The 13,633-nt window shown below is 32.5% G+C and overlaps 1 protein-coding gene across 3 annotated transcripts in view; it reads right to left on the bottom strand.

Annotated features, from left to right (window-relative positions):
* The window catches only part of LOC110377269 (facilitated trehalose transporter Tret1), a 34,676-nt gene extending 21,880 nt beyond the window's left edge, over positions 1–12,796 (bottom strand). The window contains exon 1 of one of the 3 annotated variants that reach the window (XM_021336091.3): positions 12,493–12,796. The gene's annotated coding sequence lies outside the window, so the exon portion shown is untranslated. The remainder of the gene's footprint in view (positions 1–12,492) is intronic. The other 2 variants (XM_064040857.1, XM_064040858.1) reach the window with 2 other exon arrangements.
* Positions 12,797–13,633: the final 837 nt, after the last annotated feature.

The raw sequence follows: 13,633 nt of genomic DNA, 5'->3' as shown, positions 1-13,633 counted from the left end.
ATTTTTGCGAATATGGGTACATGTGGATCTTATATTATTTATAAATAAAAGCATTAACCATATCCTACCATAGGACTTGCAAAATCAAACGATTAAATATAAAAAAAGTAGATAAATGTACAAAGCAATTTTGGATAAAATTACTGTATGCTATTATAACTTATCTTCTAAAAATTCACACTTTTTCTGAGCACTTTCATATAATAAAATCTTTTTCAAACTTAAATGTTAAAGTATTTTTATGGATCGCAAAATAATTTCGCAGATCGCACTTATCAATCGATTGAAGTTTTGCAACAAGCAATCAATTGGCTACAAATTATTAGCTAAAACTGTCCTCAACCTGGTTACTTCAGGCATAATAATAACCACGTATGATATACTTTTATTAATTATTTGTTGGCAATCTACTATTTCATTATACATAAAACTAGATATCATGCATAAAAAGTATTGAAGGATTTTAGAATTTTAAACACGTTGGCATGCGCAATGCGCTGATTATTATCCTTCTTAAATTACTAAGAATATAAATTGCAAATTCACTCTCAAATTATTTTAAACATAACGTTGACCTCGGACTCTAGAGAAAAAATGTTCATAGTATTTTTTATGACGGATATTTTTTTGAAGGCTTGCATGCGTCGAAAATTATAGTGTAGCGTCATGTTGTCTGGGTTTAATGTCTAGGCTATGGTGAGAATTGGCAGAGAAGATTCTGTGAACATGTTTTTTAATAAAACTACATATTAGAATAACATGTGAATCCCCTTTTCCCAACAAAAGTCAAACAACCTGATGATACGGAACTGTAGTAACTAGTAATTAAGTGTTTTGCAAATCATTATCATCACTAATTTATTTCAGCAGGTGCTAAGTTCTAGATTATTAGTCTATCTAATCTGCATCGTATGCTTATTAAATAAGAAAGGACTCTATAAATAATAGCCTCAATATGATAATAATGTAAATTTTTGACACCAGACATCAAAAAATCTAGCTTACTCGGAGAGATTTGGTTTCAGATATCGCGATAAGATCTGTTAGTTAAGTAGTTAAATCAGTCATTAAGCCATCATCACTTGACACTGACTTGTCTAGATTAGATAAATCACTGAGCAAAATGTAGAAGAATTTTCAATATCGAAGATGTAAATTATATGTAATAAGATATGTATGTATCTAGAGATAATTTCCTGAATTGTGACAAAATTGATATTTAATAAGATTTTAAATTCATTAAGTGTACTAAGGTATGTATGCTGCATCTAACTATGCAACTACTAATTATGATGACAAAAATACGAATTTCCTGCTTATTATTCCGTAATAGATCTCTCGACATGAGCATGATAGAAAGGGCCTATTTTACCTATATTCTAAGGCTGAGTATCAAATGTTACTGACGTAAGTTACATGTACATTTATTTAGTTACTAAGGTATATTTCAGGATGATTGTCGTCACGATAGATTGCACATATGTATGTAATGCATACATGGTGGACACATAAATATATTAGGTACATATAAGGAGTGTTGTATTACCTACTCCGAGTAGGCTTTTCGTAATCTATGAGACCTAATCCTTTCCTATCTTACATTAAACTTATGTAAATGAAAACTTCTTAATCGAATAAAGTACCCTTCTTTTCTTACAGGGTATTATATGCAATAAAGAGTGCACCAGACTACTGGCCTGCTGGGTAAAGAACAAACCTCTCAAGTATGAGTTTGTGGGTTTGATTTCGGGTTAGGCAAGTACTAATGCAACTTTTCTAAGTTTGTATGTACTTTCTAAGTATATCTTGGGCACCATTGACTGTGTTTCGGAGGGACGTTAAACTGTAGTTAAAGCTGTCATTGAACATCCGTAATAGTCATTACGGGCAGTCAGAAGCCACTAAGTCTGACACCAGTCTAACCAACGAGTATTGGGTTGCCCAGGTAACTGGGTTGAGGAGGCCAGATAGGGCAGTCGCTCCTTGTAAAACACTGGTACTCAGCCGAATCCGGTTAGACTGAAAGACTTCCCCAACATAGTTGGGAAAAGGCTCGGGAGATGATTAAGCTAAGTCATGTTTATTTAAAGCAGAGATGGCTATATTATTAGTCGAAGGAAGACCTTGAGTTTTTTTTATTCTGCAGGACTTTAAGCCGATCCCAAAATAGTTGTATAAAGTCCGATGACGATGATGACACTTTAAATTATTTTTTTGAAGATTTCTTATCAGTGTTATTGTTAGTTAAATTGTCATTTTTACATAATTTTCATCTCAATTCTAATAAATAGGCTAAAGCCAAAGTGGCAAGGATATTTGCATTTGAAATCATTAGCAATACCTATGTTTTGTATAGAAATAGTCTCATTTTGAAGGATTGAGTTTCTATTCTATCATAGTTATATTTTTAAAACAACAAATGGTACGTTTGTCTAAAAAATAACAGATAAAGTTTTTATATGCATTTATAATTTTCATATCTAATGCAAAATCTTTTCCTCATTGAAAAATCAAAAATCTGTTTCAAAATTTTCCTTCCAGAATCTATCTACAACATAATTATTTAAATCAGCAAAGTATCTTTTTAAAATGTATGCTTAACAAATGCCGATAACATCTTATCTTTTAATTAATTGTTCAACCTTTTGAGCCATTCTATAAAAACAAAATAGAATTGACGACAACAGCCGACATTCTACTCTTGTCGTTAAATCCCTAAAATAGAAGATGAATATATTATAAGAATAAATAACTGAGGAAGGAAACATAGCGGAGATACCATAAGAATCCCAGCGGGGCCCAGCAGGGCCAGGGCTGCGGGATTGTTCGAAAGAGTTACCACGGCCCTGGTACATAAAAGGCCTACGACGGAACGCGACGGTTTTTGGTCAGTAAGAGTCTGACACTCCCTCAACCCTGCTAGCCTACAACGGATGGGGTCATTGGATGATTTTTGAAGTCGTTAAAAAGAAGCCGTAAGGGAGATAGGTCAGGCGCTTGTAGGTAAAGCAACGTGCGATAGGCGTGAGTTACTAGAACTAACGTTCGAGTTCCTTGTCAAATGAATACCTTTCCGCCAAAGATTGGTCTTGATTGATTGGTGATTTTTTTTTTGAAAATAATGGCCGGGTCCATAGAAGGCACGTAAGGGCGGAGCCAGTAACGTTTCTCGTCCTTCGACCGCCAGCATTTTGGCGCGCTACTTTCTTTGGAGATTTTGCGTTATTGACATCTCCGCTATTCATTTTGTTCTCCACGGAATATACACGAGTGTATAAAGAAGTTATAAGAATAGTTATAGGTTCACAGTCAAGCCTTCAAATTATGCGACCAATAAAATGGGTCATAAAATTATCATAGGCATCCACGGTTTAGATGTTTACAACAAAAAGCAAGTCATCGGATGATCCACAAATGATGTGGTCAATGGGTTATTCAGAATCAATTTTGTATATCTTTAAATAAAAGTACATAATTCAATAAAGCAGTTAAAAATAAATATACGACATTCAGAGAATTTATGTTAAACTGTGACTCAGTCAGGAAAAGGTTGCTAAAAGCAATCGCATTCTTAGTTTATCTTCTTACTCTCTCTTAATTTCATTCAGTTGATACCTAGTCTGAAAACTGGTCTAATTCAGGATACTGGCATTACCTAGAAGATGAGTGGTGGTCAAACCTCTGACTGATCTGCATGATTCATGTTTTTTATGTGGTATTATTATGTACTAGCTGTTTCACCCGCCTCAATATAAAATACCGATGAAAATGCTATTTATAGCTCCCAAAAGGATTAATCAATTTGAATTAGTTTGTAACTTTATAGCTACTGTAAGAATCGAGATGTACTTAATCGAATAACAAAATATTTGTCAATTATAAAGTAGGTAAAGGATTGGAATGCCGTCAATGAAATAGTATCATTTAACATCAAGAAACGTACCTAGAATATAAAATTCAGTGTGACGGAACCTTCTGCCATTGGTCCATTAATAAATACCTACATAATTGTGCTCATATAAGGCTCACTAACCAAACAACTTTAACGATTAATTAATGCTATCTTTAACACATTCAAATCGGAATGAAATGAAGAGCTCTCAAAACTGGTTGTTTGTAACTTCAGTCGTAAACAGGCTTTTAAGGCATTTTATGACGTCATACGTTGTAAACTTGTTCGGTAGTTTTCCAATTGATTTGGGGTTCTATTGCATAATAGATATATGTATCTTCCTATAGAAAAATGAAGCAAAAAAATGGTCCTTGCATCAGTACAGGAATGTTGAATGAACTATGTAAGCGGCCAACCTCTGTTCGGTCAAGTTTAATTGCCGTTCTTTATGAAAGAAAGGAAGTAGAGTGTACCTATGTGAACTATAATATATGTGAATTTATAATATACCCTGAGCAGCTGGCTGATATTCAACGAGAATAACCATGTGCCTGTTTTGACAACATGTCACTGAAGTTTCTTTACCAAATAGCTTCTACATTACTGTTACTGCCTTTTTATCGTCCCACTGCTGGGCACGGGCCTCCTCTCACACGGAGAAGGATTGAGCTTCTACCTTAATCTCCTTAAATTTGACCTCTATTCACTATTAAATATTAAGTAGGTATAGGTTAAAATATACTCTTTATGACCATTATGACCAACTCACACAGCCCACAGACCGATTTATCTGATAGATAAGACAATTCGAGGAATCCAACACCGTCCAGTTTTGTTATTAGTTCAACTTTGTTACTATGAAACGGGTTGAAAACCTGTTATTTGGGTTAGATTTGAACCTCGTCAGGACGCAGTGTGGACGGTATCCTGCCCACTCACCGAGTGAAGTAAAAGACCCATTGTTTTTAGAATAAGACTGTTTTAGCGTATCAACTTGTAACGTACCGTAAATGTGTCTTAATATGTGAATTGTTAAGCCAGCTAGGTCTAACGAATTAGGGCTCTAATTGTGTATAATACATATCAAAAACTTGTAAGATGTTGTGCGTAGTTTCTTTTATTTTTGTACAAGGATCATCAAGATGTAAACCTGGATAAAAGGCATTAGGTATCGATGTAACTGCTCTTAGCTCAAAAATTTCAATTATCTAGCCTGTGCCTGAGAAAATGTGAGATACGGAGTCATTATTGCGTTTTTTTTATTTTGGTGCTACTTAAGTTGGGATGCTAATTTAAATGTGCTACAAATAGCCGATATCAAATGTTTTTTGCATATATATGTGTGGTAAGTAGCTAAGTAGGTGTGAATGGCTATCATACCATTGAGGCTACATTCTTAAGCAAATTCATGTGACTCACAATATGTTATTCGATAAAATATATTAAGGGGGTGTAAAAGTGGACTGTAGGATTGTTCAAAACAGTTATTGCGGCTATGGTACCTACTCAACAGGCTCAATAAAGATCATGATGGGTTTTAGCCAGTAAGAGGCTGATGCTCCCCACGGTACACCCACAGCGAGAGGGATTATTTGATTTCCCAACAAAATAAGGGTAAAGCTGCTGAGAAACAAAGCTCGGATGGAATTTGTAAAATACACTCCACGATAATTCGGGTTCAAAAACCTGGCCACATACAAATTGTTTGAGAACTATTAGAAATTGCAAACTGTACTTGTCTTCAGGCAGAATCGTAAATCAATCAAGATGATTTGCCAGCTCAGCAGTCAAATCGATGTTTTTGTCTTCTCTGTCTAAGAAGGGGCCGTTGTCCTACACTAGGACGGAAACAGGTTATTAATTAAATCTACTAAGTAGGCTGTACCAAGTTTGGTACATATAGCTAGCAAAAAACATACTGTTTGTTTTTCAAGCGATATAAGTCAATGAAACTTGATACACATCGAACTTGTTTAACGCCCTCGTGAAATAATTTTATTGCGGATTTACAAGTCGTATCGTATCATCATTTAAATTGTACCTTATAAGGTACAAGTCGTCTACGACTGCCTTGTTGGTTTTCGGGGACGATCCAAAATCGCTTTGTCGGTTTTCATGAAACCTTCACAAATCAGCCCGAAGCCCGAAATATTTGGCCATCCATTTATTGAATCCCCGCTGACAGCGATGCGGATGAATTTATTGATACATAGTTTAGGTGGTTCTTTTTTTATTTGTAGGTAAATAGTTTAAATATGTAATGTATATATTTAAACTATTTACCTACAATATAATAAAATACAATTATATTGTTTAACGTAATAAAGAAAATGAATAATATTACATGTCTATTATTTAAATATTTCTTTCATTTCAGTCTTTTCTTACTACATACCTTGATGGTCCTATATGGCGACTGACTGTCTGCGATCGTCACAACACAGTTAATCGGTAAAGCTGTTATCAGGTGCTTGACCTTGAATTATCTTGGTGTAGGTATTATATATTTATTTACTGTCAAAAATATACTGCAATTTTATTGATGGAACACCTAGATTGTTAATTTAATTATTTCCCGTTGCACAGTTGCACACACATTCGTGATTCGTAGATAAACGGTAGGAATCGTTTATATTTCGGATCTCAAAGGATCTTGAGTCCTTCACCTTTAAGATTAGTAGGTTAATATTACACACGCCAGAAATAAATATATCAATAATATTCATGCAAAATTCAAAATAACATCAGTCTAATATGGGATATGACGAATAGATAAAGATATAAATTATTGATAAATCTAGATATTGTGTAAATAAAAACACAAATAGGTGACAAAAAACCGCTTTTGATGACGCAGATGTCAGACTTATCTGGTATTCTATCTTTTACATAGATAAGAGAACAGAAGTTTTTTGCATATAGCGCATAAAATTTGAGATAAAATATTAGTTCATTTACCTGATTGGCTATTAGATATAAATAAACAATAAAAATAGTATTAAAAACAAACATTGTATTGCGTTTTATTTCAATTTTAAGGGTACGAGTAAAATGATTGTAACGTAAATTCAACAATAGTAGACATCTTTCGAAAAAGTTGTTACATAAGCTTACAAAGGTTAAGTATGGGAACTTATGGGACAGATAAAAGCAGTACAGCCGTAATCTCACATATGACAAATCAATTAGCTATAAGATTAGCTTAGCTTTTTCAATTTTGAAACGTCTAAAAACAAAATGGGCATTATGGGGAAGGAGCCTCGTTTGTTTAGATAGGTTTTCAAATACATTGCACAATAGGCAAAGTAAGTTTTATCCAGAGCAGTTTCAATTGCATTTGAACAGCTTGCATTTTAAATCGATGAGAAAACCAATGATCAACATTGACATTTACGAAATACACGTGCAGCAGTTTTTCAAAAGTCACATGATTTTTTCCCCGCTCTATTTTGTATTCATATTTTTATCAAATGCATTTATTTAATGGCGACAATATATTATCTGGTATCAATCTTAGATAAACATATAAATAAATATTTTCAACATTTAAAAATATCTTTGACCGGGATTTATCTAGGATAAGAACTAGTTTTGTTATCTTTAAGAATCACGTGATGAGTTAATTAAGTCAAGAGAAAATGACTGGAAAACAACTCTAAAATTATTTTCAGAATATTCCTAGACTTAGATAAAATGACGTTAATAAATAAACTTTTGATATTATCTTATGCAGTGAATAATTAATTAGATGTTAATAGAACCAAAAATATTTAGTTAAGTATTCGTTTGCTTTATCTGATATCTGATCAATTATTAATTACATAGTAATACCATTCCTGTCTCCCTGATTATATGTATTTAATTTCCTCTAGCTTTACTATTGTAAAGAATTTTTGGCTGACTTCGTTTTATGTCAATGAGAAAACCAATGATCACCATTGACATTTAAAAATTACACGTGTAGGATTTTTTCAAAAGTCATATTCAAAGGTCCTATTTTATATTCATATTTTTATCAAATGCATTTTATAAGAAACAATATTACTTAATTTATTTAATAAGACACAATATTACATCTGTTATCAATCTAAGATAAACAAATAATTAAAATAAATAAATATTTTCAAAATATCATTTTTCGAGATTTCTCTAGGATAATAACTAGTTTTGTTATCTTTAAGTATCATGTGACAAATTAATAATTTCAATAGAATATGATTGGAAAAAAACCGAAACAGTGAATTCAAAATATTTCCAGACATAGATAAATTATATAAAAATAAGCTAATTTTTTATCTTATCTTATAGGTTAATCTTAATTTAATTAGGTGTTAATAATATCTAAATAAAAGATTGATTTAACTATGCGTGTGTTTATCTAGCTTCTGATCAATCATTAGAATTTGATCTGCAATATACTATGCCTGTTCTTAATTATTTGACCTTACATATTTTAACTATAAATTAACATTCCTATTATAATGTTTAAAGCTACCGAATTAATAATTTAGAATAAGATAGTTATAAGTATTTTTTAATGTACTGGCATTAAATGCTCAATGTTGCTGTGTCCCAACAGGGTCCACTAATATCCTTAGCTTTAAGTGTATTGTAACACCTTGAAAAACTTGTGGAACGCAAATAAATGATATGAACTCACATGAATCTACATATTTTGACAACAAATGAATAAACTATGGCAGCAATCGAATATAGACATCATTGACATTTAGAAATTACAGGTGTAGGATTTTTTCAAAAGTCATATGATATTTTGATCATATTCATATTTTTATCAATTGCATTTATTTATTGAAAAACAATATGATATCTGATATTAATCTTAGATAAACAAATAATTAAAATAAATAAACATTTTCAATATTTTAAAAATATCACTGATCGAGATTTATCTAGGATAATAACTAGTTTTGTTATCTTTAAGTATCATGTGACAATTAATAATTTCAAGAGAAAATGATTGGAAAAAAACCGAAATAGTGAATTTAAAATATTTGCAGAAATAGATAAATTAAGTATATAAATAAGCAAACTTTTTATCTAATCTTATAGGTTAATCTTAATTTAATTAGGTGTTAATAATATCTAAATAAAAGATTGATTTAACTAGGCGTATGCTTATCTAGCATCTGATCAATCATTAGAATATGATCTGCAATGTGATGCGAATTTTATTGATGTGGTATTGGATTTCGGATTAGAACCTATAAAGCAGATTATCTATCTATTTCTTCTACACTAAAGATCTATTTTTAAAACTTGCTAAGTACTTTTGTGCATTGTAACATAAGTTGTTTTATGAACCTTATTGATGAAAAATAAATGTAACTTTCATTGTCTTCTCTTTAACAATCTACCGGCCATTCCATCTCCCATATTTTTCCTCAACTAGACAAGTTAGTAGACGCTAGCAGTTATCTATACATTTTATAAAAATTAATGCCACTTTTCAGTGTAATTTTATAACTCAAGAACGGGCTCACTTATCCAAACCAAATATTTAGGCTTTGTTCGGACTATTTAGTAGATGGTTTAGGGGAGGTTTGCATAAAATCGATCGAGCGGTTCTTCATTTATCACATTTTTTTAAACAATATGGTGAACTTTATGCGTAGCGAAGCTTGTACTGCGGGCCACTAAGTAGTTGAATATAGATTTAAGGAAATGTAATATTATGTAAATTCTCCTAACGTTAGTTTGTGTGCATACGTATACATTAATCAAAGTAGAAGCCGCTGTGGGAAGTTTCAGATTAGAAAGCCTGTCACTAGTTGTGTACAAAAAATAAAGAAGGTACGATTTACGAGTAGGCGTACGTCAAAGAGTAGGTACTTAATTGGTGTGTAGACATGTCAAACTGTATATCGAGTTTAGTGACATCAAGATAATAAGTTTACCTACTTGTACTCCTATTATTATGAACTTATGAACTTGTATTGAGCTAATAGAACAAAACTAAATAAAACTTGTGCAAATGTAAATTAATCATCATGAATATTGTAAATGTATGAAAAGGTTGAACATTTTATAAAATAGAACTTTTTAATTATTTATGAAAACAATAAGAAGCAACCCAGTCTCTTGGAAAATGCTCGGGAGATGCATAAGAAGCAATCCAAAAAAAATGTGAACTATGTAACTAGAATAAATAAAATATATGTAGTAAAACTGACACTTTTTTGGACATTTAAATCATTTCCAAAATAATTTTAATACTCTTTCCCTAACACAAATACAAATGTTCATAGTCTACGTCCAAAAACCAGACGAACGAACAACGAGCCAGTCAATCTAAGCTGTGTAAAAAAAGACCACTCAGGTGCGTGACTGTAAATGGTACCATTGAACTTCGTCCATAGACACAGACTCCATAGACTATAAACGAAGAATGCGGCGTTCCTTTAATGAGCCATCGCACCTTGACACACAGACTCCGATGTGGCAACTGGCAATTGATTCAAATAGGTATCTTACCGTAAGATAGAACATTTTTCTCGATTTCTGTATCAATTTAAAGACTTTAACATACCGTTATGTTAATGAAAGACAAGAATTATTTTTACCTAGACTCAAAAAGGACGGCCACTAAACGGATGTCTAAAATTCCTGAATTTTAATGATGACTTTTTTAGTTTAACAAATTGCACTAGGACGATGACTCTCAATAAAGTTTTTTTTTCACAGACGAGTTTAAGTTTAAGGCTACAAAGAGTTTGTCTATCGTTTGTTTATTGCACAACATTTTCATAGACACTTAGTTGAAAAACATTACGCAATAAGAGCGAGCATAGTTTTATAACTTTGAAACTGGCTGGATAATAAAACCAAATGAGGTTTGTGAGACCAGTATTTTTTTGGAAAAGGAATTTGACTTTTTTATGGTCGTAACAGGAATATCGAAGTTACGATGTCCACTCTAGTCATAGAGTAAAAAGGTACACACTACTAACATATTTTTTTTTATCCGGAACACACTTGATATTACTATAGTTAGGTACCTACCCTTATTGATAAATAGTTTTAGTTCTACCAGTTTTTACTTCCTATCTACAATAATTGTAGGTTTCTTGAAGCAATTGTGTAGCTATATTAGGCTTACTTGACGGAAATAGCGATAGGTTATTATATTACCATAATAAATCGTTAGGCTGTTGTGTGTACTCTTGCCCTTCATCTCGAGTTAATTAATGGCTGTCTTCCATGTGATACGTTGGTTGTATAGTAACTTAAGATAACTCTCTGTTGATGGTATTTACTTCATCATTACTTTGTTTACAAATTAAGTAGGTATATAAAGTAAAGGTAGTAAGACATCTTAAAAGCTCATTTTCTGACCTCGAGTAGTGTAGGCTAGGCTATAGAACCTAAACTAATATTATAAAGTGGAAAGATTTGAGTGTTTGTTTGTTTGACTTGGATAATCTCCAGAACTACTTAACCGAGATTTGAAAAATTCTTTCATTGTTAGGAAGCTTCTTTCATTATCCCCGGTGAACATAGGCTATATTTTGCCAGGTACTTGCAGTAGTTCTCACGGGACGCTTGTGAAACCGCGGGAAAAAGGCGGACGGAAAAGAGTGTAACTTTCCAACGGTGAAAGTATTTCAGTAGTTTCAGAGCCCTTTACAAACCAGCAAAAAAATGTTTCCCTTTATTATGGTAGTATAGTATTGTACTGATGATTCAATACACGTGCGTTGATCAATATTAGGTACACATTGAGTACGAGCATTCCGACTGATTGATTGATTTTCACGAGAGGATCCGTTGGCGTATCATTTGATTGGCTATTAGAGTTCCCCGCTAGGCTGTCTTAGTCTAGAGCGCTCCAATAGAGTGCTTTCTGAATCAATTTATGACGACTTTTACAATATTAATGGCTGAATATTTTTGACATTTAAAATGTAAAAGCTTTTTGGTTTCGACAGTAGGTATATACTGAAGTATTACTGTTGCAGTTTACAGTTTTTTTTATATAGGTATTTATTTATAATTCGTTTAGTAAATAATAATTTTAGTTTACATGTTGACGTAACTGGTTTTTTATATGCAAGTAAATATTCAACTTTCATGACTAGTTTTTGCTATAATTTCACGTGGTTTTGATGTATATATGCGTGGGATCACATACCGAAACTGATGTTTGTTACCTACGTTCACGTTGTTAGTTTAAACCATGACTAATTTAAAATTGATTGCTATCTCCGCCAATTTTAATATTTTACGCATCAAAGGAGCATTTTGTTAGAATATGGTGTTCATTAGATATTCCTAATGAATAAGTCTTGTTTTATTATAAATGTCCAAACGAGATTTAATCTAGAAAATTTAAAGTAGGTAGCTGTGAAGTTAGAATTTTTTGTAATTTAAAAGCTCTATAATTTATATTGATTAAAATGCAGTCGGCGTAATGTAATACTAGTCTTTAGATAAATTAATTAATATGTCGGTAATAAAAATATGGATTTACATATCATTAAGTCACAACCCAGAACAAACTACTTATAGGAAATGTGCAATTATATCTCTGCTTGGTAACCTGATAATTATAATAAATTAAAATCTTTCTTATAATATACCTGTATGATGAACACTGGACCAATTTACCAACGTACTTACAACAATAATTTAACAAAAACAATTGAAAAGAAAAACTAAAATTCACTTTTAGAACTCGTATGAACTTTTTTCGACTGCCAACGTTACAAAAAGTTCATGGAAACAGTATATAAAATACTGTATTATTCCCTTCAACTTTTCGCACGTATTTGCAGTCGTTTTAGTGCATAATCCACTGGGTATTGTCCAATTTTTTATCGTTAAAACATAGCGCGCGCCGCGGGAGTTCGCAGTGTCGTGCGGGGCCGTCTAACCGATACTGAGTTACGAATCACGGAATGACCATAGTGATACAAAGCTCCTCTCTAGTATTCTAATTAAATAATAATGTTCACTTGTTTATGCGCGAACAACTTCCGTTAACATGAAAAAAGTTTGCACTGGTTTTGGACTCGTTGCGGGTTTTTGTTGTTCAGGAAGTTTTTGAAGTGGGAAATGTTAATCTGAATTTGAATTTTCGATTTTGGTTAGCTTGGTTTAATTCCTGCCTGGGTGCGGTCTACAGGTTTTATGAATTTATGTGGTCTTTTGCCACATGTCAGAAGTTTCAGGCATGATACGTATCTACTTAGTTATTTACTTAGATACCTACTACTTACTTGATAATTAGGTACCGGTTTCTTACTAAGACATCCATGATACTATACCTACTACAGCTGACCAGCTTCTGCCAGCTTCCTGAGGGAACTAGCTCTTGTATCTGGATAAAATAAACAGGGTATACTAATAACTTCCTTAGTAAACAAATCTAACACTGAAATAATTTTTAAAATTGATCTAGCTGGAGGCTCTTGAAATGAGCGCGTTTAAAGAACCACTTCAGCTTTATGAGTTTAGGTAAATAAGTAATAATTAAGTTCCAGAAATACTAAACCTAGATAGGTATAAAGTTTACATGTTGTGCGATAGCCACGTTTAGTGCAGAGTTTGACCTAGGTTTAAAGTTCCGGCGTATCTTCACATGCAACAGGTCAAGGCCGGGCGTTTTCAGCGTTTAAATAAAAATTTGCTTCAAGTTAGGAGTGATTTTCGGAATGGAACTTAGATAAGTATGATTTTATCACTATTATCCTAACATACCTACCTATTAGGTATTTGGGG

The sequence above is a fragment of the Helicoverpa armigera genome, chromosome 23 (genome assembly GCF_030705265.1).
Source record: "Helicoverpa armigera isolate CAAS_96S chromosome 23, ASM3070526v1, whole genome shotgun sequence".
In the NCBI taxonomy this organism is placed as follows: Eukaryota; Metazoa; Arthropoda; class Insecta; order Lepidoptera; family Noctuidae; genus Helicoverpa; species Helicoverpa armigera.
The sequence above is the reverse complement of the archived record's forward strand: the minus strand, read 5'-3'. Positions and strand labels throughout refer to the sequence as shown.